The sequence below is a fragment of the Lactuca virosa genome, chromosome 1 (genome assembly GCF_052849685.1).
Source record: "Lactuca virosa cultivar CGN04683 chromosome 1, Lactuca_virosa_CGN04683_v6, whole genome shotgun sequence".
NCBI lineage: Eukaryota > Viridiplantae > Streptophyta > Magnoliopsida > Asterales > Asteraceae > Lactuca > Lactuca virosa.
Window position 1 is genome coordinate 172,572,829 of NC_136426.1, and position 26,289 is coordinate 172,599,117.

Here is a 26,289-nt window from a genome sequence, read left to right on the forward strand (position 1 = left end):
AGCTAAACATAAATGTTTTCAAAACTTATGCAAATCTCATACTTTAACCCTTTTGTACTGTGTTGAGCATAAGGGAGGTTTTCACTAAGATTACATAGTTTTCCGGACACGCTATTCACTATACATGCAAACTATAATCGGTATAGTTTGGGATTTTCTAAACATAACGAGTACAGAAACTTTCACTACTAAACATATGCACTAAGATAGAAATAGTTTACAGTTACATCACTACTTTATCATGGTTTTCATAACCGTAATTATCACTACATACGGTATACATACGGATTTTCACTACGGTAGAACGCTACTACACTACATGTAAACAAGATTGTACGATACTGTGAGACGCTACTTCAATACTGTACCCTTAGGTGTACAGGGATAAATCCTATCATAGTATACCAGAGTCTTCTGGAGGGAGAGCGTGAGATTTGTGAATAGATCTATTCAGGACTGACAATCCCACATCTGAACTGCTAGCTACAGTTAGGCGGGCATGCCTGGGGTGTACAAATGTCATTTAACTTGACGCCTGAAGAACATTGGAAAGGTCTCTAGTCATATCAAGCATGGTTATACGACTCACATTATGTATAAATCACCTTTAGTTTACAACTTGACACTCTTCAACAGTTTTATTTATACTAAATAGAACTAATACACACTACAACTGGAAAACTTTCAGAGTTTACAAACAGAACAGAACATACAATGGCTTCAGGTACGAAATACTTATACATCATGATTAGCATTTGCTAGTCACATGAAGTATTACTCTCGCGCATCACTACAGTTTTCAGTAACAAACATTCACGATATCATACAGAATTGAGAACACTACATTTTCACTAAAGAAAATATCGGATTTTCTTGAATCTATACAAAACACTTTTACGAACTCATCAATGATTTTCATTACAAACCACCGCTTATGAACTCACCAGCTTTATGCTGATATTTTCAAACTGCTTGTATTCTCAGGAAATCAGTAGACAGGTACTTGCTGGATTTTTGAGAAGCCGGAGCAATAAGAGTTTTATGTTTATACTTTACAAAGCTAGTTGATGTAATTCAAACAAGTATCAGACAAAGTTTCAAACTGATGTAAACATTCTCATATAAGTATTCACTGTAATGGTTGTGTTTCTATGATTGCTATTACTCATTGGTTGTGATGCTACACATGACGTCCTCCACCCCAGAACGTTTCCACCATTCTGGTTTTGGGGTGTGACACCAATAATCGGTAATGTCATAATTGTGACATTTAAAATGTTATAAAACAGTTTTTCTTAATTTGTGTGTTATTGATCTCAATTTTAAACATTTTTCTAAAATTGGTGAATGATAGAGTTTAATTCAAGTATTTCAAAAATCCAAACAGATTAATTTTTCAAGTTATAGAACTCCGGGAATTCGCGTTTAAAGTTTCACGATTAATAAATTTGAAAACGTCTGATTTTTCATTTTTTTATAAACATTTTTATCAAAAATATTTCAAATATAAATTTAATTATTAGGCTATAGTCTGAGTCAAAAAATGTTTTCGGAATTACCATTTGATGTGTGGAAGTCCCTCAACGGATCGATTCGGTTTTACGTGATTACACTTTTGGAAGTAAGGTATCATCTGATATCATATAATAATTGAAATAATATTATATATTTTACTTTGGATGCACTAAAACTCAATAAATCAGATTTTCACGAGATTCATGGTTAAATGGCCGATTATAATTTTTGCCCTAAATTCCGGGATGTCACACTATAGGCCCTCTTGGTGTTTACTATGAACAAATTACGGCTAGTTATTGAGGTCTTCGGGATGATGGGGGTTACTTTCTTGGAATTTGACTTTGAAAAAATCAAAAACTTCGGTTTTGATAACTTCCGAATTAGCTTCCCATATCCAAACGATGTTTAGCCCCGAGATCTTGTGTCTTCTAAAATTTAACTTCATAACCGAAATTAAATCCGTCCAAAAAGCCAACTAATCAACTGAATAAATTTGATATTCCATTTGCACCACATTTTTACTAATGTAGTAATGGTTGATTGTAAGAAAAGGGTTAATCCCTCTGTATCATGTTGTATAGAAAACAATCGAGTTTAATTTTAGGCGACTCTCAGCTACAAATATTGGTGATATTAATTAATTTATAATTATCTTTTTAGTCAAAAGAAAAATAGAGATACAGTTACAGGTTGGAAGAAATTAACAAAGCAGTTTGTGAAGCAGCTAGTAAAGAAAAGGTAGAATGTCGCCATGATCAACCGATGGATAAACAAAGAATACATTGTTGCTTTCATGGATAAGGAAATGTAAGTAGATTAATTCTTGTCCACACTAGGGGGTGTTTGGCATTGCGTTTGAAAAGTGCTTATTTGCTTATTGGCCTTTTAAAAAGCTAATAAGTCAAAAAAAAGTGTTTGACAAACTTAAAAGCACTTTTCAGAATAACTTTTCCATAAGCTTCAATAAACACTTTTTAATAAGCATGTAAAACGTGGCTTTTTGAAACTGTTTATGGCTTTTCATCCAAAATAACTTTGAAAAACATTTTTTAAGTCAAACACTTTTTAACTTATTGACTTATTGGTTTTTTCACTATAAAAGCTTATCGAAACACTTTTTTAAAAACTCATTTTACCACCACTATAAGCAAATAAGCACTTTTATCTAAAAACACTTTTCTAATTCAAAAAGCATTCCCAAACACCCCCTAGGAGTCTACTTATATTTCTTTTGAGTGATAAGTGATTAAGTACATTGAAAATGAAGTATGTTATTTTTTTGTATTTTAACTCCTGTTGCGTTTTAGTCAAATATTCCCATTTGTGAAGCATCTTTACCCTCATCTGTAAATTTTAAGGGCTTAATCATTTTAGCTTTCTTATTATTGTTCATTGCTAGGATTCAGTTCAGGTTAAATAAAACACATCATGCAAATTTCGTGCTCCCAAGTGTAATGACATTAGCTAATGATTTGAAATTGCCTTTGTATTCTTCAGAGGTTAAATAAAACACATTTCTTTTGCTGATTTGCTTGATTATGAGCTCAGTTATTTAGACTGCTTTTTTGGTCCCCGGTTATAGCTGACTTTTTCAATTTTCGTCCACAAAAGCTCTGTTTCAAACTTGGTCCATATTTTGATTTTTCCCAACAACGTTGGTTCTTTTCTCATCTAAGTTAATAGCATAGCATAGCTGTCAATTTTCTTAAAATCACCATTTCACTCAAGACCAAAACCAAAAAACAGTATACTGTAGTGACAAGCTATCATTTTTTCTTATTTGTTAATCAAGGTATACAACATTTTACATGTGCATATATGCATATGGTTTACATTTTTAGAGTGTATTGTAATTGTATTATTTATTAATGTATGTATTAATACTACTTGCAACATACTTATATTATTTTACCTATATAACAATGTACTTACATGTTTTATCGAAATCACAAGCAGGTCTGCAGGTGTATGTATGAGGAGCCGAACCAAAAAGCGTCGAGGTCTAAAAAATAATAAACAAATAAATAATTAATAACAATAAACAAATAAATAACATTTTCAGAAGTTCTGTTTGTGGAAGTCAAACTTGGTTGCTGTTTTCTGTGAGAAATCATGAACTAGCTGTTTCAGCTCTTTTGCTGGTGCTGGCTCTCCAAAATAGAACACCCCTGTGAGTTTCATAGACAAACGTTAGAAAACAACACTGCATTCTATAATAGTCTCTAATTTGTATTGTTTTTTCTTTTCTTGACAAAAAGTATGCATAACGTTTTAGGTCACCACCAGATATGCCTTTATCACAATCTACAAGCTTATTTTAAAAAATGAACATTGTGAAAGATTTAACACAGAGGGACTGACCTATTCCGGAACCAATGTGATTAAGAGTGATCTGTTTATACACGTCACGCCAATTGGGTTCAGAAAAACGAGACTTAACACGGGTCCCTGATACAACATCAATACCATTTCTAGCATGATAAAGTGACTGCAGAATAGTAATAAAGGCAGACCGAGCGTCATCTTCCTCAAAAACACTGGTGCAATAAGCATGCATTTCAATGACACCATATTCATCCATTTCAGCAGCCTCATTCATAATGTCTTTAACCATGTCAAACGAACCCTGTTCGCTTGTCACCCAATAGAAGTAAGCTCTTGTTGTTTTAAAGTTTGTTCGCCCTGACTTTTTCTTTTGTAGTTTGCCAGTGCTACCGTTTTCCAAGGCATTCTCTTCATCATCTTTGGCTTTAATGTTATTCAAAATATCTTTCACAATATTGATGATTGGGGTTCCTGACCCCACTAGTAACACCACCTCGTATTTCTTGTAGTATTGTGCTGCTGCTCCTCCATATGGACCATTGATTAAAACTTTTGGGAAGCTGTCAAAACAAAGTATCAACTATTCATAGTCATACATGAAAAATGTTCCCAAAGTATTTGGTATATGTTGTTAGTTAAAGAATATTAGGATTTATATCCACATGCAACACAGAGTGCTCGGTACATGTCCATGTACTGAATGTGCTTCCATGTGAAAAACCAACATCTCTTTCGATTATCTTGTAAATAGTACCTAAAATCTTCATACCATCTTCTTATAGGATTACCACTTTGAGTTGTTTTCAGCTGTTGGCTCAACATATGGCTTAGGTTTTTGCTTTCTGGACTCACGTCATGTTTTGGTGCTTGCAACAATAACATCTCTAAATCGTCAATCTGTTCTAACATTTTCTCATTAATTAAACACTTTCCCACCATTACCATATATATACATAATTTAGTTGTGTTTAATTTTACCATGATGTAACCGAGGTCATTTGGATCTAACTCTTCCATGATAGACGCGGCATATTCATCTGCTTGGTTTTTAATATTTGATAACTTGTTGATTGAAGCACTAAGGCTAATAATCTGCATAACATATAGATAATCAATATTTATTTGGGCAAAATCTTCTAATCTACCACCCTTAAACTTCTTTTTCATCATGATCTTGCTTTGGATCCAAAAAACTAAATACATAATCTAGACCTTTCTGACATCGTCTTGTGTGATCCTACCATCTTCGTCTTTATCAATCCTGCATTTATTACATATATAAGATTCCCACCTAACAGAAATAAATAGTGATTAAACTAAATAATAAGTCCTCACATGTCAAAGAAAGTCTGTAGCCTTGAATCAAAACTCTGACCAGAAATTTGGCCCCAAAAGTGCTTCATTTGTTCTTTATCAATCGAGTCACCTATTATGTTCCTCCTTAGGGTCAATAAATCAAACAACTCCTCAGCGAACTCTTGGGAATCTTTATTCATCCCTGGTATATTAAATTAAATAAAGCGAACCATAATTATTGATAATATAAAGAGCATGGTTGGATTGGACTGGACTTCCCAGAAACACGACCTTGGAAGTAAACCATTGGTGTACTTGGTGAGATCCTCAAATCGCTTCTCCAAGGGGGCCCACGCCATATTTTCGTCTTCCTTGCTTATGAACTTGAGCCCTTTGGGAGTGACAGATTTAGTCCTCATGGATTTCCGTTTCGACAAGTTAGTCAACCGTTTTAACTCTTCAGACAATTGTCGGTGGATGTCTTGTTGGTGGATCCTGGGCCCTGCAAGTAATCCATTTCACCAACCTCCAAAGTGATTCAATGTAGTCGTCAATTTCAGAGTTCACGTTAACACTGCTACTCCCGGGAGCGTTTTTCTGGTTATCCATTTTATGCATTTGCTTCCAAAACAAATTAACCAAATTGAAAATCACAACAGAGAGAAATGTGAAGAACGAGGTGGGAGTTTAAGTTTAAGCAACAACTTTTGTGAAACAAAAGAGTTACTACTTAAAAAGAAATCAATTTCCATGCCTATTACTTTCTTCACTATTATGATTAGTATCATTATTAACCGGTAAGTATATTATTGGATGTTCATTGTTATGATTAAGTTTCTTTTTTTGAATGTTGTTGTCAAAGATATAAAACGGCTTTCGATATAAACAATGCATACCATCAAATGCAAATGAGAACATCATAAGATAGAAGCATCAAGATATATATCATTTAGTAAAAGCAAAAATCTCAAGGTGAATAATATATAATGCAACTTAGAGGATACCGGTTGAAATCTGAAAAGCCACAGAGATGAATGTAAGGAACGTGAAAGTAACAGTTAACATGTAAGTTGCTAGAGAGGGCCATTTAATCATTTACACGTAATAACATTTTTTTACTAAAAAAACTAGATTTTGATATTATGCTAACAAATTACATTACTATTTTACTAAGCAAACTCACAAGTATGATCAATGAAAGTGGCAATGTACTTTCATTTCTTTACACATAAATATCAATGTATTTATAACTCCTTAACAACAGCAACATTTTTACAATTCTTTACCGAAAATAGCAATATGTAACAAATAAAATACATTACCCACATTGGTAGTCAAACATAAGTACATACCTATTATTGGTAAAAGATATAAAGTAATGTTGCTAATATCAGTAAAAAGCATAAGCATGCTGCTATTATCGGGCAAAAAATTAAGTATGTAGCTATTAATGGTAAAATATAAAGTATCATGCTACTATTGGTAAAAATAAAGTACATTACCCATATCGGTAGTCATAAATAAGTGTGTTATTATTAATGGTAAAAAATAAAGTAATGATGCCAATATTGGTAAAAAAAATAAGCATGTTGCTATGAAAAAAAATACAACCAATATGGAACCACCAATTAATGTAAAGGACACCCATTTGATAGCTGAAGCCACTAGGGTCTTGTTTCTTTTTTCCGCCGTTAAGTATTGTATGGATAATATGTCTTCCTGAATAAACTGACGTATACATAATGATTGCTTCTTTTTTGGGTATGAAATTTCTGAATCTAGATAAACGACCATTTAAAACATGTTTAAAAATAATGGTAAAATGGTCATTTACTTACATTTATGGGTATAATGGTGTCTGCCAAAATAAAACAACACTTTATATTCCAAATCTTAACATGTTTGTTACTAAAAAATAAACCATGCTTACATGAACAAGCCAATCCTTGCTTACATTAACAAGTTACCATTTTACCAAACCTTTTTGGAAATCTAAACAAATTACCCATGTGTTTAACATATTACCTTAACAACACTTTATATTTCCAAACCATTTTTGAAAATCCTTGCTTAAGTAGAACCTACCCACAAATAATTATATCTTCTTCATGCGTTGTAGTTTAAGTACATGATATTTAAGTACAACCTAACAACAAATTAAACCAGTTGGAATTTGACTTCTTTACACATAGTTATTTATGTACGACCTAATCAAAAAACCAGTCTTAGTAGAGGGGCATAAGAAAACGGGATCCTTTTGCAACTCGATTGTAGGGCATTGACAGGATTTCAATAAATTCTTTTTTTGTGTGTTGAGTATTTCACACATAAATAAGGAGACCAAGACAGAGATCCATACCTTCTGCTAAATGTTTATCTGTTTGTCTCCAAATTAAATTAACAAAAACCAAAATCATAATATAAAGGGACCTAGGCTTTTGGTTTTCTAGAAACAAAAAAGGAGCGGCTGCACACCACAAAAAATATTCAAACACCTGCGAGAGCTTCACAACACAAACAGATAGGTGCCTTTAATTAAAATTTCAAACACAAAAGAATTGGTAACAGTTTTGGTTTCCTACCTGGTTGCGAGATGACAATCTAGAGTTCAAATTGTGCGTTTCAATCTTTGTGCGATTTCGTATGTGCAGATATGGTTATGTTTATCATATCATCTTCTAGTTCATAAATTGCATATATCTAATCACATTCCTAGTCCTATGCAGATGTCAAATCAGCCTCCCTTTTCGAAAAACTAAAAAGAGGCATTTAAAAAAACCAAATGTTATTATATTATTAGATAAAAATCACAAAAAGAACCAGATGATTGACAAAATTGTTTCCATCAAAATTATAATTGCCAATTTGGGACTAGCTCACTCGGTAGAGACTTGTCTCTTAGATTGGAGCTCATGGGTTCTATTCCGGGCATTGGCGAATTTAAGTAACTTGATACTAACCACTAACCAACTAATTGACAAATACTATGCGGTTTCAGACTTAGATTTTTTGTACTAATTAAATAAATGAGTAATAAGTAAAAAGATTTATGCAGTTTCAGACAAATTGAATGCGGTTTGGGACTTTTAGAAGTAGTCAATACAGTGAAAACGAAATCTTATGATTAGAAAATAATAAAATTGATAAAAAAACGTTTCTGATTAAATCAAAATGATAAACTAAAACACATAATCTTTTTTATGTGCTTGATTGATAGCAATGACTGAGATGAGATATACTTACGAATTTCCAGTTAGCGTTGACGATAAACTTACGATAATCTTCAATAAAAAAAGAAAAAGAAAGAAATGCGGCTTGCAGAGAAAGAAAACTTGAAAACTCTGAATATCCTAGGTAAGGTTCAAGGCAGATCACATATTTGAATGCCTAAAAATGACAGACGGCAACGACGACCTTGAATATGGAAAAGTCAGAAGTCGGAACCTTGAAGGAGAGAGACGAATATGACAGAGAATCGCTAATTTGTGGGGATTTTATTTTTTGAAAAAGTTATATATAAATGGTGATCTAGTTTACCAAAGGTTACAATATAGTTTCTATTAATATTTTTTTTTATGAACATGGTCCTTCGGATTTTAAAACTTGCACAAATAATGTATGTGGTTTTTAATACTTGTACCAATTCCAGAAGAGACATTAAATATCCAAGATAATTTATTCTTCTTACTTATATTCCCACCCATATGAGATAATGATAAGTGTCTTAAAAAATTATGGATTTTATTAAAATATGATATTTGTCGTCATTTCACATATATAGGAAAATAATTAGGGAGAAAACACAGAAGGATATTTAATTTCTCATTCGGAAATATTAGGGCTAACACACCCAATCTCTAAGCAACATTTATCCCTTTCTAACTTCTTTTATCTCTATTTTTGTTTAATTTTGATTAAAAAAGTAGATTAAAGACAAAATTGCAAAAATTGTCCATGTGTTTCCGAAAATTGCCACTTTTCCCAAAAGCTTTTGACTACCACCACTAGTCCAAAATAGAACATTTATTATGGTTTTAGTCCAATATTTTTTAAAAGTAATTACAATGACAGTTACGGCCGTACTATTTTCATTTTCCTTTTCTTTTTACATTTCTATAAATACAAGAAATAGAAAAATAAAATGACCCTCTATCTCTATACACCTCAGAGACTTTAATTGTCGGAAACATCTAAAAAAACTCCAGTCACCAGAAAGTTTACCTAGTTCCGATGAAAACCACACACACATACACACATATAAAAATCAGAAATGTGACACAAATGAACACATAAAAAAAACCATATATCCTATAAAGAAAACATAAACATAAATCTGATTCATAACACACAGATACATAGAGGAACCTAGAAATGATTAAACACATATAATACTAAACACATACATATGTTTAAGATATGATATACTTGTTGGGTTATGAGCATATCTACATTCCTATGTGATCATCAACCCTAATTGCTTTGGATCTAAGTTTTTCACTAATTGAACATGCAAATAGAACACCAAAGCAATAAGCCTAAGACTAGCATACAATTTTCGAAATTCATGTAAAAAATAGGGTTTGAATATTACCTCACTTGTTATATAGTAATAACAAGACAATTCTTGAAGATCTTTGACTTTTAAAATTTTAGTGTCCCAAGTGTTGCACCTCTGATGGAGTCACAAACACCCATGTGGTGGGATTCTTTAAATAGTTGTAGGCTGCTAGGGTTTCTAGAGGAAACCATAATTCCTGCTTAAGGCTTAAGCAGCCCATGGACTCCTCCTTATGATGCCTTGGATGAAATCTATAGGTCCTCCCTATAGAATTTCGTCCACTCCTAATTAAGGTGTCCAATAGCCCAATTCTGCAACTATCAATGATTTGCAAAACAGCTCCTCCATTATTAATTAGTTCCTTTAATCCCAAAATTAATATCAAATTAATTTTTGATTAAATACCAACTAATAATATAATTTCCAAATAATATATTAATCTTATAATATATTAATAAAATCATTTTGAGTACCAAATTATTATTTCACATAATAAATTCTACTATCTCTCCGCTAGTCATCCTGTCAAGTTGCATGAGTGAAGGCAACCCAAAAGGACCATGCTATTATCAAATCAAGTACATATCAATTATAGTTATGGGCTTAGACACCTAATCCAACAGTCTCCCACTTGGATAAGTCTAATAACTATGATTGCAAGCTGTTGTCGAACTTTAATCTAATCAATGACGCGTCCTTTAGATAAGTGATCAAATATCCCACTGTTCTACAAGATATTGTATGGACATGAGACATAGATTTTAATCATTCTCTCCTTCCAAGGTTTGTTTCCCGACTTCCGATTTATGACAACTGACGCACACTACAATTGAACACATCAACTTAGTCCAGGCTTGGCCAAGCGCTTAGGGTGTCATCACTAAATCATCGAGGGGCCCAGAAATATCGCTTTTATCTCATTTAGGGTAAATGGAACGAATAAACTTCGACTCATATGCTTGTACTATTTACTCATCAAATCACACACAACAATATGTTTTATAACATCAAGTTACTGATGCGTTTACGTATTATCAATGCACAACCGACTTGTAAACAACAACTCAATTATCTCCGTTTCAAGAATATAAGATATTATCATCTCAAAATAACTCGTGATAAAATCCATGAAGTAATTCTTGAGCGTGGCTTTATCTAATACTCAAATTTTTATTTCAGGAGTACTCATCAACACTGCAGCAAATATTTGCTATGCCTAAGTACTTAGACAATCAATATTCGGATTCATTACAGTCTTAATTCAGTACTTACTTCCAAAAATATGAGTGACTGTGGATATTTGAATAACCGAGTTATTCGGGAAGTAAAACATACGAAGTGAACCACAAGAATAACCTAATTCAATATGGTCTCAAAACTTTTGAATATAAATAAAACACTTATTATTTAATCACCATATTAATTAGACCTTATTCATTGTATAATGTTTTGACCAATCAACTTAATACTTGAATTAGAACATTAGTCATGCCATGCACAAAACACGCACACTATGTTTATCTATGGTCCTTTCTTTGTGAAACAGATCAATTAAACACATTTCCAATGATGCTCATTTCACAACTCCAAATCCTTAATACTAGTGTAAGAATACAAAATTCTTAATAGAATCTGTTAGAATCTAAACTTACATCAAATGATCCTTTTGTAATGTCAAGACACCAAAGTCACAAACTTTGCCAATGATATTACAAAGTATTCCATTCGAGATTTGTTACAAAAACAATTCCATGGAAATGAAGTCTCACATTCAAAGAGTATTCCTTGAACATCCTTCTTACATTAAAGTTCCTAACTTTCACATATATCTCAATATCCAACTCCCATAATGGAAACATTTCCATATTTCCATATGACTATCAATTATGAACAAGAGTTACCTCTATTCAGAACATGTCAATATGGTCCATCAAAATTAATACTATACTTCCAACTGTCCACAAGCAACCAATCTTTGGTAAACCTCAGATTGTCCTTAACAATTGTTTACCAACTTCGGTCATATCCAGTTCTAGTCCTTTTTCCCTCTTAATGCGTTAGGAATTTGGAAAAATCAGAACAGACGAATATTATAGCATATGCAATCGATCCTATACCCGAAGCATATGGGATACAATTCATAATGTCTTACATAAAGACATGATACTTGATCATCCTCTTGGTAAAATATTTCCATATATAGAATTTCCTTTGTTGAAACATTTTGACATTCATATACGTTCATGACTAAGTTCTATTAAAATTTCAATATATAGTTTTAGATTCAAAATGAAGTATAAATTCCCTCCCTCCTATAACTTCCTATAGCGAAACAATTTCCAAATTCAGGAACTTTGCAAATTTGTAACCTTTGTTTCCAATAACTAGCGTTGCTAACTTGCAACACCTAACATAATAATCACGCTCCCAGTAGCATAAAAATTATGTTCTTACCAGCATAACAATTATGCTCCCACTAGCTTTGACATGTATCCAGAAATCAACTGGACTTATAAAAATCAATACTTATTGACTTTGTTACCAAAGTTTAGATTTTTGATACGTGGTGCTTCGACAAGTCTTTATCTGGACTTCTCAAGCTCATACACCTTTCATTAGACAACTTATGTGTGTGTCTAAACCCTTTCAGAACTTATAACAATAAGTCCCGAATGTTCAAACTATTTCTTGCCATTTCTCATAATTCAAACTATGAAAAGGGATGTCGTAATCATATTCAAATTTGAGAATGTAAGTATCACAACTGCTAACTCTAATGATATTAATTAATACTTTAAAATCTACTAGCGAAAGTGTTTCCTCACAATTATTTTTTATGAAGTAGAGAGAAACCTCTTATCACTAAGATTTTATGGTGTATGTGTTCCTATCCATGTGAGCTTGTCATTTCCAACTGCTATAATAAGACAAGGATTATGAGAAATTCAAACTTATATGGACCGAATTTGCTTAATCTTAATTTCTTGTCATCCGGTAGCACAAGAGCCTACCAGTGCTTCCAAGTTATTGAGCAGCTCACCCATACAAATCAATGAACCTTCACTGATCAAGGTGTTTTGCCTTATACAATCAAATGAGAACTCACAGAACTCATACACATAGTCAACTTAACTGGAATGGGCACGGAAACTAGAATATGTCAACACGATAGGTTATCAAACTTAGGTCATGTGCTAGCGATTACTAAAAGGTTTATTCTCGATTGTCTCCTAAAACTTTTCAATATCAATTAGACTCCCACTGACTTCTTGACATATATGATTCTCTGTCAAAGAACATTCCTTGACAAACAAATATTCAAGAGTTAGTGCGGATTATTATCAAGATAACACTTCATATAATTGGTCTTAGTTGGTCTTTGTTTTAGCCAAAACATCACAACTACCAATTTGAAATGTGCAAGAGTGAGAAAACATGTCTACTCCACATTTCATGAGGTGTTATAAACCTGCTAGAACATGTTACTCAGGGTACAACTTGGAGTAACTAGAGTACAATCCTAAAACTCAATTTTGGAACGAAGTATGACTCATCTTCTTGATTTAACCATTTCAACAATTCCTGATTCCTCTTCTTAGTCATATATATGCACTAAGGTGTCATTAGAGGATCAAATGTGACATGGTTCCATAATCATTAGGATGATCATAAAACATGATACTAAAGTACTCTCCTTTCCTTTCAGATTTGAGAAACTTTTATCTTTCCGCCTAATGGATTTTTCTTATTTGTTCTGCTATACTTTGAAACTTTTCAAGGAATGAGAATTACACTTAATCTTGTAAGCATAACCGTATTTACTGAATCAACAGTAAAACATGACGAATAGACTTTATCGTCCTTTGTGGTGGATTTGACTAGTTCACATCAATGTGAACCAGATCCTTTAACCCTTCACTTGACTCACATATATGTGTGAATAAGGAATTAGTCCTAATTTTCCAAGGATCAAGATTCTCATTCATCACACAATTCAAATCATACGATTCCAAGTTTTTGTCCAATTGAAACTTGGGTGATGAGAATCATTCCTCACTTGGTAAATTATAACACTACCATAAGGTATATAACTAAGAATCAAATCTATTTTCAACATTGCTAATAATAGAAATATAAACACCAATTTTCACAAATGTCATTGCAAATAATCATAAAGCAAATAAAACCAAAATTTACTTTATTGATAATGTGCGGAAAACTTGTCCTTACAATGCGAATTCACATGAAAAGTATGTTTCTAAATATTCCTATCAATCTGTCATAACTCTTAAGCAGCTCAAAATTCTGATCTTCGAACCATGCGACTGAAATCTATTTCTTCATATCAGAATCAACCTTTTACTTCCTCTTAAGCTTCCTTCATTTTCTTCGATCCTACAAAACATCAAAATTTGATTACCACATCATGTAATAAGAATCTATAAATATGAACTTAAAAGAGTTAGATAGTAGATGTACCTAAAGTAGAGTCATACAATTTGACTTTACCATCTCTATGATCTCTCAGGTAGTCTGGGCAGCTTCGCTTCTAATTCCCCTTCAGTTGGCAATAGAGACAAATGGACTCTTTAGGAGTGATACGTGAAACTATCTCAGACTTGGCCTTTCTTTTACGGTCAAACTTTTTGACCTTGGCCGATTTCTCTGTAACACCTCGATTTCCTGGATGTGGAACTTGAGAATTTTATTCACATTAGAGGACCTACTCGACGAGTTGGTTTATCCCAACTTGTCGTGTAGGAGTTTCTCAGGACGTGTGGAATATGAAGTCTACTCGTCGAGTCAAAGGACTGAACTCGACGAGTTGAGTCTGTTTGATGAAACCCTGATTATTCGGGATTGCACCCTATTTAAAGGACTTTAACTCCTTTACCACCCCCCCCCCCTCATCACTTTATCACCCTGAGACAAACCTTAATCAAGTACCTTCCATTTGAGAGTGTTTAGAGCTAATGCTGGGTGTGTTTTGGTGCATTCCTTGAAGAGTAGAAGGCTTAGAACAAGAAGGAGTCTTTGGATCCGACATCATCTTTGTGGTAGCAGACATTTAAAGGTAAAAAGTCATTACCTTGATGACTTGTTTGTTATATCTCTCCATTAGAGAGTTTATGGCCCTTTCTAGCCTCTCCTTGAGTCATTAATGGTTGTGAGCATGCTATGGAGCTGAGACCTCAGATCTGGACACTACTAAGCCCTTTAGGCCTAAAGTCTCAAGCTTTATGAAGCTTTGACCTTCTTGATCTTAGTATTGGATGTTTTAGCCTTGCGAGGCCTTGCATGATTGTAAAGTTAGCAACTTTACGTGGTAACTTCATCCTAGGAGGTTGGATCTGCAGTTTGGAGCGTTAGAATCGACTGGAATGAGTTAAATGTGAAATGGCTAAAGAACACGACTAGTTGGGCATCCAACTCGACGAGCTGAGTCGAGTTTTCCCGTTTTTGGATTCAGAGTGAACTGGACGAGTGGTTAGGGTTTTTCCCCGATCTTCTGGACTCTACATGGACTCGACGAGTGGGCTAGCAACACGGCGAGTTGACTCGGGTTTTCGTGATTTACTGAGCACTGAGGAAATCGACGAGTTCATGAGTTGCACTCGACGAGTAGGGTCAGCTTTGACTGTTGACTTTAGGGTTTTGGTCATGCTGGGATATATTGTTTTACTAGGCGAAGTGAGTCTTCTCACTATACTTATCTGAGTGGTAATTACTATGCAACCGGAGGGTCTTATCTGAGTTCTTGACCAGAGGGTGTTATGTGATTATACTGAATTATGTGATATATTATGCCATCTGTCTTTGTGATTTATGATGCATATTATTTTGTGCCTTATTGGGTTAGGACCAGAGGATCCAAACCGTGCTGTGAGACTGGTGGATCCTCACTGAGATATAGGATTGGAGGGTCCAACCCGAGTTGTGAGACCGGAGGGTCTTCACTGAGATACCGGATTGGAGGGTCCCCGAGCTGTGAGACCAGAGGGCCTTCACTGAGACACATGACCGGAGGGTCCTTATCGAGTATAGCCATGAGAGTCTAATTATTTATGTGTGCGGTAACAGGAAAAACCGGTTAAATCGTTTAGTAAGGGCAATCTAGTTGACACATAAGAAATGATGTCCGACGGAGCAAGCATTTAATGCGCTCCATGTGAAGGATATCCTAGTACCCAAGGTAGATCTTCAAGTCTAAATGGAAAAAATATGTTGTCAATATTCTTTTACCCTACAGACTGGGATGCTTAATGGTGTACCCGGGCTGGTAATTTGATGAAACCCAAAACTGGCCTGGTACTTACATGGCCGAGTGTGGGGAGTTATAGCCTGTCACAAACAAGTCTAAGCTCAAGTAACTATGCACGAATCTCAGAACCACATCCCAGGAAACTTGCAAAAGTGAATATATGGAGCAATAAAATAATAAAAAGGACAAAAGGTGAGACCATTAATAAACTGAGCAATCGGCAAAGGGCCGGACAAAACTATAAACCTGTGGAACCACGAATAGCCTACAAATACATCGGAAATATGATACTCTAATATAAGAAAAAGGGGAAGCAATAACCTTCATGCACAACATCGTAGTATTTTATTCGCAATCTAACTTAGGCATCGAAGAGCAATACTGGGGTCTAACCCTCGGTATGGCTGTCTGACCTAGCACTTGTCATTCTTATGCAGAGTGGACTCCCAAACGCTTATTAGACCAAGATCCTTTGGCAGTAGAGCTAAAAATGCGCCTAGAGTTTGCCATAATAACACCCTGTTTGTCACAAGCCATTCTTGGACAACTTTGGGAGCATGAAGTTCATTTTATAGAACTCCTGGGTTTCAAGTATTGACAGGATCTATATATGAATGTTCTTTTCGACATATTTAGACGTGTTGGGTTTCTACCAAAAAAGATGCACGTGTTTAGGAAAGCATGCGTGTATGGATCTAACAAGATTTTCCCTTTTGTATGCATGGGGAATGGATTTTTTTACTATGGGGCAACATGCTTTAAAAACTGCCTCATGCAAAGTGGCAAAACATGAGAAAGCATACATGGAAAATCAACACACGTTTATATCTTTTTCATTTGATACATTTAGTTTTCTTGCGGCGGGTGTTGTAGAGCTCCTCATTAGGGTTCAACGGCTCACGCATAGTAATGTTATGATCCCAAGATCTATGGATTTTATTTTTAAAAGAATTATTTTTTGCTATCCAAAAAGGTGTATCGACGCAACATGTTGTGTTTTTACCAGCTATGTCTATGTAAAACTTTTTATGACTAAAAATCGAACATGAATAATTTTCTTATAAAATAAAATTACATAGTTACAATCACATTATGTAAATAAAAATGGTCATTAGGCCATATCACAAAAATTATTCCAACTCTTTCATCTTTTCCTCTATATGTACCATGCTCTAGTAAATGTATTATTTTATCCATAGCTCCAAATTCTTGAACCTTAACCAAATATTTTTGGTCTTCCAAGCAAAGTTCCACCAAAACTATAACTGCATTCTCTTTGTTCATCGGGGATCCACTCCTAAAAATTTGAATCAGAATGGGCATAGCCTCTGCTTTACCAATAGCCAACCTCCCTTTAAGGTGCATTGACAATATTGCTAGAATGGCTATGGCCTTATCTTTCAAAAGACCATGTGGTTCCTTAAGAAGCTTCATTAACATGGGGACTACACCCGCCCTCACTGCCCTCTTTTTGTTAGATTCATATATGCATAAGTTAAACAACGCATTGGTTGCCATCCTCTTTGCTCTCTCAGTACCTTCACTCAACAGGAAAACAAGAGGTGAAATCGCTTTAGCAGAGCCGATCATCAATTCCTTTTCGTCAATTACAGAGAGGCTGAAAAGAGTAGCCGCTGAATTCTCACGTGCTACCATGCTACCTTTACTCAACACATGAACAATCCCCGGGATAGCTCCAGAGGACACTATGATGCCTTTGTTGTCTTCATAAATCGAGAGATTAAGAAGAGCAGTCACTGCGTTTTCCTGTGTTCATGAATCGGTTGATTTGAGGAAGTCTATCAGCAAAGGGATTGCCCCAGCTTGGGCAAAGGCAACACGGTTTTCGGGGCTTCTTTTTGTCAGGCGTGAGATTTCACCGGTGGCAATCCAGTGGTCATAAGGTCTCATGGAATTGAGCTCATGAATGACACTTTCTATCATGGAATGATCTGCGAGGTTGGACGCAAAATGCTCGGACATCTACCAAAATACAAAAATATTTATTAAACCACATGCCTGCAAAATGAAAAAGGTGACTCATTTAACACCAATTTTACCATGTTATCTTTCATTGCCACGTTATCACATGTCATTTAATATTTATACCAATAATATACTTCTCTTTCACATTTCATTTTTACACTTTTAAAAGAAATAATAGTTCTTGATTTTAAAGAGTTAACTTCCTAAGTCAAATATATATATATATATATATATATATATATATATATATATATATATATATATATATATATATATATATATATATATATATAAAAGACTAATCAAAAAGCACCATTAATTAAAAATATAAATATAAAAAGTAATTGAATAATAAAAATAACATCAACGATAGTTTTTGATAATTCATTAACTTAGAGATGGCTATTCCTTAAAATTGCAGGTGAATATGATATAATACTAATTTATTTCCTCAAATCATGTACCATACCCGGTTGTGGTTTGTACAAAAAAAATTCTATAAGTACGGTAGCAAATATAGTTTTTTTTTTTTGACCGACAAATATAAATATTATAATCTACTCCTGAACTAATACATAATTCCAAAATTATTTTATTTTGCTACCATACTAACCGGGGTAATCATCATAATTGCCACTAATTTTGTTTTAAATCACAAAAATCCTTAGAGAATCTATTGGTGGTGCCGCAATGAAAACTTTGGGATTGCACAACTTTTTCGGTGTTTCACAAAAATCCTTAGAGAATCTATCTGGCCATAAAATTATTACTAAACCAAGGAATTTACTCTAAATTCACACTTATCATACGTTGTGATGGATTTCCCATAGATTTATGATGGATTTGTGATGGATTTCGATAAAAAATTTCTAAATTAAATGTGACGGGGAAATTTTGAGGGATACCGTACTACATCATGCTACATACTAGACCCATGTACCTTTTTTTTATTAAATATTCAATCTCATTAGAGCAAATAGCTTATTTATTTTTTCATTGACCTCTCTCTCTCAGTGTGTGTGTATATATATATATATATATATATATATATACACACACACTGTAGGTTCTAATATGTGGGAACTACGTTTATAAAAGTAAACGAATATTAATAGTTAAAAATCATAATTTCTAATCAGTTAATCTAAAAAAAATTATTATTTTACAGAGTTTTACGATTTTCTTGTAAATCTATAATGCTTGAATAAAATAAATATGTGAACAATTTTGTTAAGATAGACGAGACATTCTTTATGTGTAAATAAATGAAAGATGATGATATTATACAATTTATTTAACTTTCTTTTACATGGTAGTGGCCTAGTTTCTCTGAACTTGATAACTCTATTTAGAAGTTTGATTTTGTAGTTAGTTCGATGATTCATTCATATGGTAAATTGTTTTTCATTTTTTTATATATGTGTCACAACTAAAATTATGCATTTATGCTTTCTTATATTTGCTGAGAGATTCTTTTAAAAGAGGGTACTTGCAATTATGGGTAATAGTTTTTGACTCGTATAATAATTACAATACTTTTTCGATAAAAATATGTTTCGGTGTACATATTGAGCAGCCAATTTGAACATTGAAATATTGTAGACTTTCTTAACGAATTTTATATTAATAAGTTATTTCTTTTGTTTTGATATAAAAATAATTTTTCACGTCATATAATAACTATTTTAATGTCTTTAATTGTAGGTATTGGTTATAAACCGATAAACAAAAGTAAAATGTACATATATAATTTAAGTATTTCATATTAATGGCTTCTTTATAAAAACATATTTTATATTAATGGTTGGTATTTATAAAAATTTTTATAAAATATGATGTTCTTTTAAGAAAATGAGTACTTAAATAAAGAGAATTTTATAAAACATTTTAGATAGATAGTGATAGATTAGTTAAATAGTTAATTAAATTATTGGAATATATTAACCATTGAAAATATTATTTAATTAGAGATTAAATCTAGTGGAATGATGATGCTATTATTTATTTATTTATTAGTCTTGCGTAATATGAAATATTTTGAGTGTGACAGTTTTTTGGGTCAAAAGTGATTGTTACCGATGAGAGAGATTGTGGGGGTTTGGGTATTCTAAAATTGTGACCGTTTTTTTGGGTCAAAAGTGATTGTTCTTTTTTTCAAAATTACCACCTTTTTAACTTATATTAATACTTCTATATGCCATATTTCATCTCACTTTACATTGTTCAATTTTTTCTTTAAACAACCTCATTTTTGTGAAAAATGGCTTCTACTTCCAACCCAAAAACTCCAAAAAATACCAAAAGAAACACTCAAAACACAAACTCAATCTCACCTTCTTAACACAATTTCGTCCAAAGCCAAAGTTATAGGCCTATTTATTCACCTCCAAATTTACACTTTGGTGGTGTTATTTCACATATCAATTTCAAAATCATCATCGATTTCAAAACCAACCTCAATTTCAAAACCAATCACCATTGAACTTTTCATCCCAACTCCAATCATAAATGGAAAATGACTTCAACCCATTTGACCATCTTCCCCTCGCCCCAATCATTATCTAAACCCAATTCCAAACTTAAGGAGAACCTGAAGTCGTCCACGAAACGGGTTCGGAGGCGGATGGGATTCGATCACAACTCAAGAAAAAAAATGGAAAGGCAGCTCCAAGGCAAAGGACTACGGCTAAAGAAACCGCATTGACACGTACGTGGGTGGATCTTTCTGAAGATCCGGTGGTCAGAAAGAACCAAGATTCTCCTACTTTTTTCTGGAAAAGTACAAGGCGTTTTCTTGTGTAAATGAATCTTGGAGACTACAGGAAAAATGACGAAATTACTCGAAGTGGAAAAATGTCAACAAGGTTGTGACAGAGTTTAATACGGTGTTTTCAAGTGTCAAATGGCAATGACAATGTTGTGCAAATGACGAAAGAATTTTGCAAAAAGCTCTTGCACTATACCAGAGTAAAAAATGGGCGAATTTCAAATTTCTACGTGTTTGGAATATTGTGCAATTGTCAAAAATTGGCAAGACGTCGAAACTTCTGAAAAGTTTACGAATGGTTCTTTCAAAAAGAACCAAAACATCTAAAACGACGCATAGTCGTCCAATGCGAATGTCAGAATTGACATCAATAAAGACGAGCCATTAAGATTTAAACCATTAATATCATTGACATGAAGAGCTAATTAGTGGATGAAACGCATCCCTTAGCATTAATACCCTTTTAGATGGCATTCGCAAAAATAAAAATGTTGAAAGGGAGGAGAGACGCCACTGCGGCAGGACTTCACCATGTTGCTGTCAGCAGGACCTATTAGTCAAGTAGGCACCCCGCAAGGTGCGGTGGAGGTATAACACATGGCCTTAGTATATTAGCATCAATAAAGTTTAAACAATTCATTAAGCCTATTATTAGTAAATCGCATCATAAAAAGGCAGGTTGTTATTCTACAACATTCAACAGTTTAGCTTGTGTACTATATACGGAAGCAGTGATTTGCCTGTTAAAGGTACATCATTGAAACAAAAATCAATTTACAAAGTTTGGGAGAAACAGGTAATCAACCAAAATTAGTTTAATTGTATGAAGATGTCAGATGATAGAAAATGATTAAGGTAACTTATCATATTCTAGGATCCATGATAGTTTTCATTCATACACATGAAACTAGATTTTTTTTTTTTTTTGGAAGAACAGATCAAACTAGATCTACTTAAAAAGAACGAGATGAAAAGACTTACTTGCATAGTTAATGCTTCCTCTATCCTCATAATGACAGCATCCATCGTGGGGCGATCCTTTAAATTATAGCTTACGCACTGGTATGCTATTTCTTTGTAAGTATCAAAAGAACGACTATCAATTTGATCTCTTATATCTGGATCAATTAGCTTATGTGGTTCATTATCTTTTTATCGTCGGACCAAATTCATCAGAAACTGTCGCTGATCTCCAATGCTCCTTCCATTATAAACCAGCATCCCACTCAGGACTTCAAAGAGTACCACGCCAAACGAGTATACATCTGATTCTTTTTGGAGTATGCGGCTTTCATGGTAGGTGGGATCTAAGTAAAACTGTGTACCCGCAACCTTTGTATAGAGTTTGGTATCTGGCTGATTTCTGGGACCCGATTTCGACAAACCAAAATCGCAAATTTTTGCCACAAAATTGTTATCTAACAATATGTTAGCACTCTTGAGGTCTCTGTGTATTACTCTGTTGTGCTCCCCAAGACTAGAGTGGAGGTAATTGAGTCCTTTTGCTGCCCCTATGCAAATATTCAGGCGTTGCATCCATGTTATGTGACAGATCTTATTTGGGTCGCCGAGATGATGATCGAGGCTTCATACTCATAAACTATAATCATTTCATTGTCTTCGTCACAGTAGCCAATGAAAGAGATGATGTTCTCATGGTCGAATCTGCGAATCATCTCAAGCTCGTTGCGGAACTCATGCTCTCCTTGGTGGCTGTCTTTACCCAGTCGCTTGATAGCAACTGTGCGGTTTCGCCCACGTTTCCAGAGTTTTCCTTTGTAGACTTCACCGAATCCACCGTCACCTATACATCTTTGCCGACTGAAGATTTCGGTGGCAATTTTGATCTCCTCCAGAGCAATTTGATAATTCTCAAGGTTTAACCGTGAAGAAGACATCGTCTTTAATTTGATATTGGTAAAGACGTATGAATATGTTAGTGTGAGGGGCCGAGGGATAGGTTGAGAGCCGGGCTCGAACTGGGATGGTGAGAGCTGGTGGTGGTCAAAGGAAAGGAAGATGGGAGGCGACTGGAGAAGATGCGGCAGGCGTGGTTGTTGCCGGTTTTGTTCAAAAAAGGTTTAACGAGCCTGCGGAGAGGAGAAGCCGATCGGAGATGACGGTGTGAGCAGGTGCTGGGTGAGGGTGGCAACAGATAAACTTATAACTGAGTTTAATATTCAACTATCAAACACGTTATTGGGTATTGTATTATAAAAATAGCTGGAGAAATTGATTTCAATTTCGTTCAGGACTTCTTTACGGATATTTTTCCAAAATTCACATGGGCTTATTCTTATTTCTGCCTAATTTAAAAGAGCTTGTTTCGTAAAATTAGTAGACAACTGTAGTTATTATTTATATATTAAAATATTCCAAAAAAATAATTGATAAACTTTTCAATTTTATAAAATTATATATAAAAATATCCTTATAAAAACAAGAAATGAAACATATAATGATGAAAATATAATTGTCTAAACTATAATTTTCAAACTTTAGAAATTTTGTATAACTATGTTTCATTACAAAAATTAAAAATCGTAAGAGACAAAAATAATTTTTACTTATAATGGGATTTAGTAAAAATGAAATTTATATTTGTATAATTGTCTATTTAAATGTATTATTTGTCAAAAGGAAAATAACTTTATTTTATTTGCTTTGAAACAGCAATAATACCTTGCAACCGACCCTAAATGTCCCATTAAAATGGGATGGTGGGAGTTAGATGTGAACAATTGTGCCTCCAAATGGGAATGAGCGATCGTGTTACTAGGATGACATCACTACAAGAAATGCGGGCATTTGCGGCGACGACTGTCGCCGCAAAAGATAGGGGATGTCGCCGCTAAAGGTATTAGCGGCGACATGTCGCTGCAAAAACGTCGCCGCTAATGTTTCGTTGCTAATGCCCTGTTAGTCGCCGCTAATATGAACTTGTCGCCGCTATTGGCTTGTCACCGCTAATACTTATCTGTTGCCGCTAAAAAGAGTCGCCGCTAATACTTCTGTGTCGCCGCTAAACGCGTCGCCGCAAAAATTCTTTTCATTTTTTTTTCTTTATTTAATGTTAAAATTATAAAAAACAATATAACATTTATAAAATCTGTTACAATTTTATAGAAATATTAACCCATACACAACCAAAAAGCATTATAACATTTATAAAATATTAATGCACAATCCAAAATATTAGTCAATACAACCTAAAGTATTCTTCTAAACAAACATTTCATAAAATCCTAAAATTCCTAGTCGTCGTCATCACTCTCATCATTTCCTTCATTATTTGGGGGTAGCAATGAACGAAACCACTCTTCCAATGCCTCAGAACATGCAGGGTCCTTCAGTATCGTTTGCAACATTTCCAATTACAAAGAAAACAAAATATATTAAACATATCATAATAGTATTATACTTTTCAAAAATTACCAAAATAAAAAAAATACCAACATATCTAACTATAACCAACATAACATTATAGCATTTTACTTTCCAAAATTTAACAAACTACAAAATATCAACATATCAAACCATAACCATCATACCATTATAGCATTCTACTTTCCGAAAATTACCAAACTACAAAATATTAACATATCAAACCATAACCAACATATCATTATATCATTCTACTTTCCAAAAATTACCAAACTACAAAATATCAACATATCAAACTATAACCAACATATCATTATAGCATTCTATTTTCCAAAAATTACCAAACTACAAAATATCAACATACCAAACCATAACCAACATACCATTATAGCATTCTACTTTCCATTATAACATTGTACTATATACTAAACAAACAATTACTAGCATATCATTATAGCATCCTACTTTTTTTCGTTTTTCCATTATAGCATTATACTTTTCAACTTAAACAAACAATTATCTGTGATTGTGGTGGTTCTTATGTCATCGGTTGTTCATGATCGTACATAGACACAATGGTAGGAGGTTTATGCCAAATACCATATATATGTCCGCGTCGAACACCAAATATTTTTTCAAAACATTTTCTTGTATCACTTGGCGTTAGACCGCTTGCTGAAGAAGAAGCTTGGGTTTGTTGATTGATCTCTTGGAGTAAAGCATTTTGTATTTTCAAAAAATGATAACATCATAAAAATTAGATTAATAAATACCCTTGACGATATAAAAACTTATATGAAAATAGAAATTAACCACTTACGTATTGTTGCTCGACTGCAGTACTATAAAATACCCCTTGGCGATTGGAATTAGCCTTACGAAATACTTCGATTCGAGTGATATCCTATTTAATATTAAAAATGAGACTAATTATATTTTAAATAGACATTTAAATATATCATAACCTACTTCTTTGAACCATATATTGTTGTACGAGCTCGACCCCCCTCTGTTTACAACTAGTTGTTTTGCATGGACTTCTTTGTTTGACGTCGAACGCCTTAAAAATTCGGGCGTTTGAAAATGTTCGACTGCCTTCGCCCAATTTTTAGATGGCATACCCTTCCGAGGGGGGGGGGGTTGTTTAGTGCCATTGGGATATCTGTAGGCCCCCGATTTGCTTAAAATAAGAATGGGTTTTACTTTTTCGGTCTCTGTAAACTTTTGCAAGACTCGAATCGATGCTCTGCAACAATTGTGCACGCTCCAAATCCAAGTTAGCCTTATCCAGATCAAACTTATTATACAAATACAAAAAGTTAGTTAATTAAATAACAATCACAACTAAACTTAAAATATTATCCAAGTTACCTTTAGATGCACAACTATCGCATTCCTTAACGCAGGGGAAACATTGTCCCAACCAGATACGTTGAAAGTGACGTTGTTCCACAAATACCTCCTAATTTCATGTGTGAACCAATTGCCAGGCTCCCCGACAGGGGAATATGCAATCTCCCTATCGAAATCCAAATCCACAGGCTTTCCCTTGTTTTCCTGTATCCACTTTCCTAGCTCTATATTCTTTGACAAGCCCCTTCTTTTCTTTGGAAGCTCGACTGAAAAAATACAATTAATAATGTTAGCCATGATAACTTATAATAAATTAATAAAAATAGCTAATAAATATATCATAATAAAACTTACCTTCTTGTTCATGCTGCCCGCGACCAAAGCCTCCTGGAGGCGGTGGATCCCCAGCTCCATCACCTCCATGACCAAGGCCCATAATATCGGCCATAATAACAAAGAATATCACCCACGTAAACCTCATTTGTAGCCTGTAAAATTACAAGATGTACAATATAGAAATACAATATGAATAAAAATTAGTTACCCTGCAAAATTATAAGATATGCAATATAGACAAACAACATAAACAAAAGTTAAACAAACAATATGAATAAAAGTTAGACTTAAAATAAAGTTTCTATTACAAAAAAAAGCATATTTGATTTTTTTAATCAGAACCTCCATCATATACTTCAATGTCTTCTTCATCAGTATCATAATGAGAATCGTCATCATCATAATCAGTCTCTTCATCGGAAACATTATCGACTCTACCAGTTTGCGGAGATACTTCAGTATCGCCTCATCATCATAATAAACATTGGTTTGAGCTACATCAAC

General features: G+C 33.8%; 1 pseudogene; it reads right to left on the reverse strand.

Annotated features, from left to right (window-relative positions):
* Window positions 1–3,576: 3,576 nt before the first annotated feature.
* The window catches only part of LOC145124065 (respiratory burst oxidase homolog protein C-like), a 111,305-nt pseudogene continuing 88,592 nt past the window's right edge, over window positions 3,577–26,289 (reverse strand).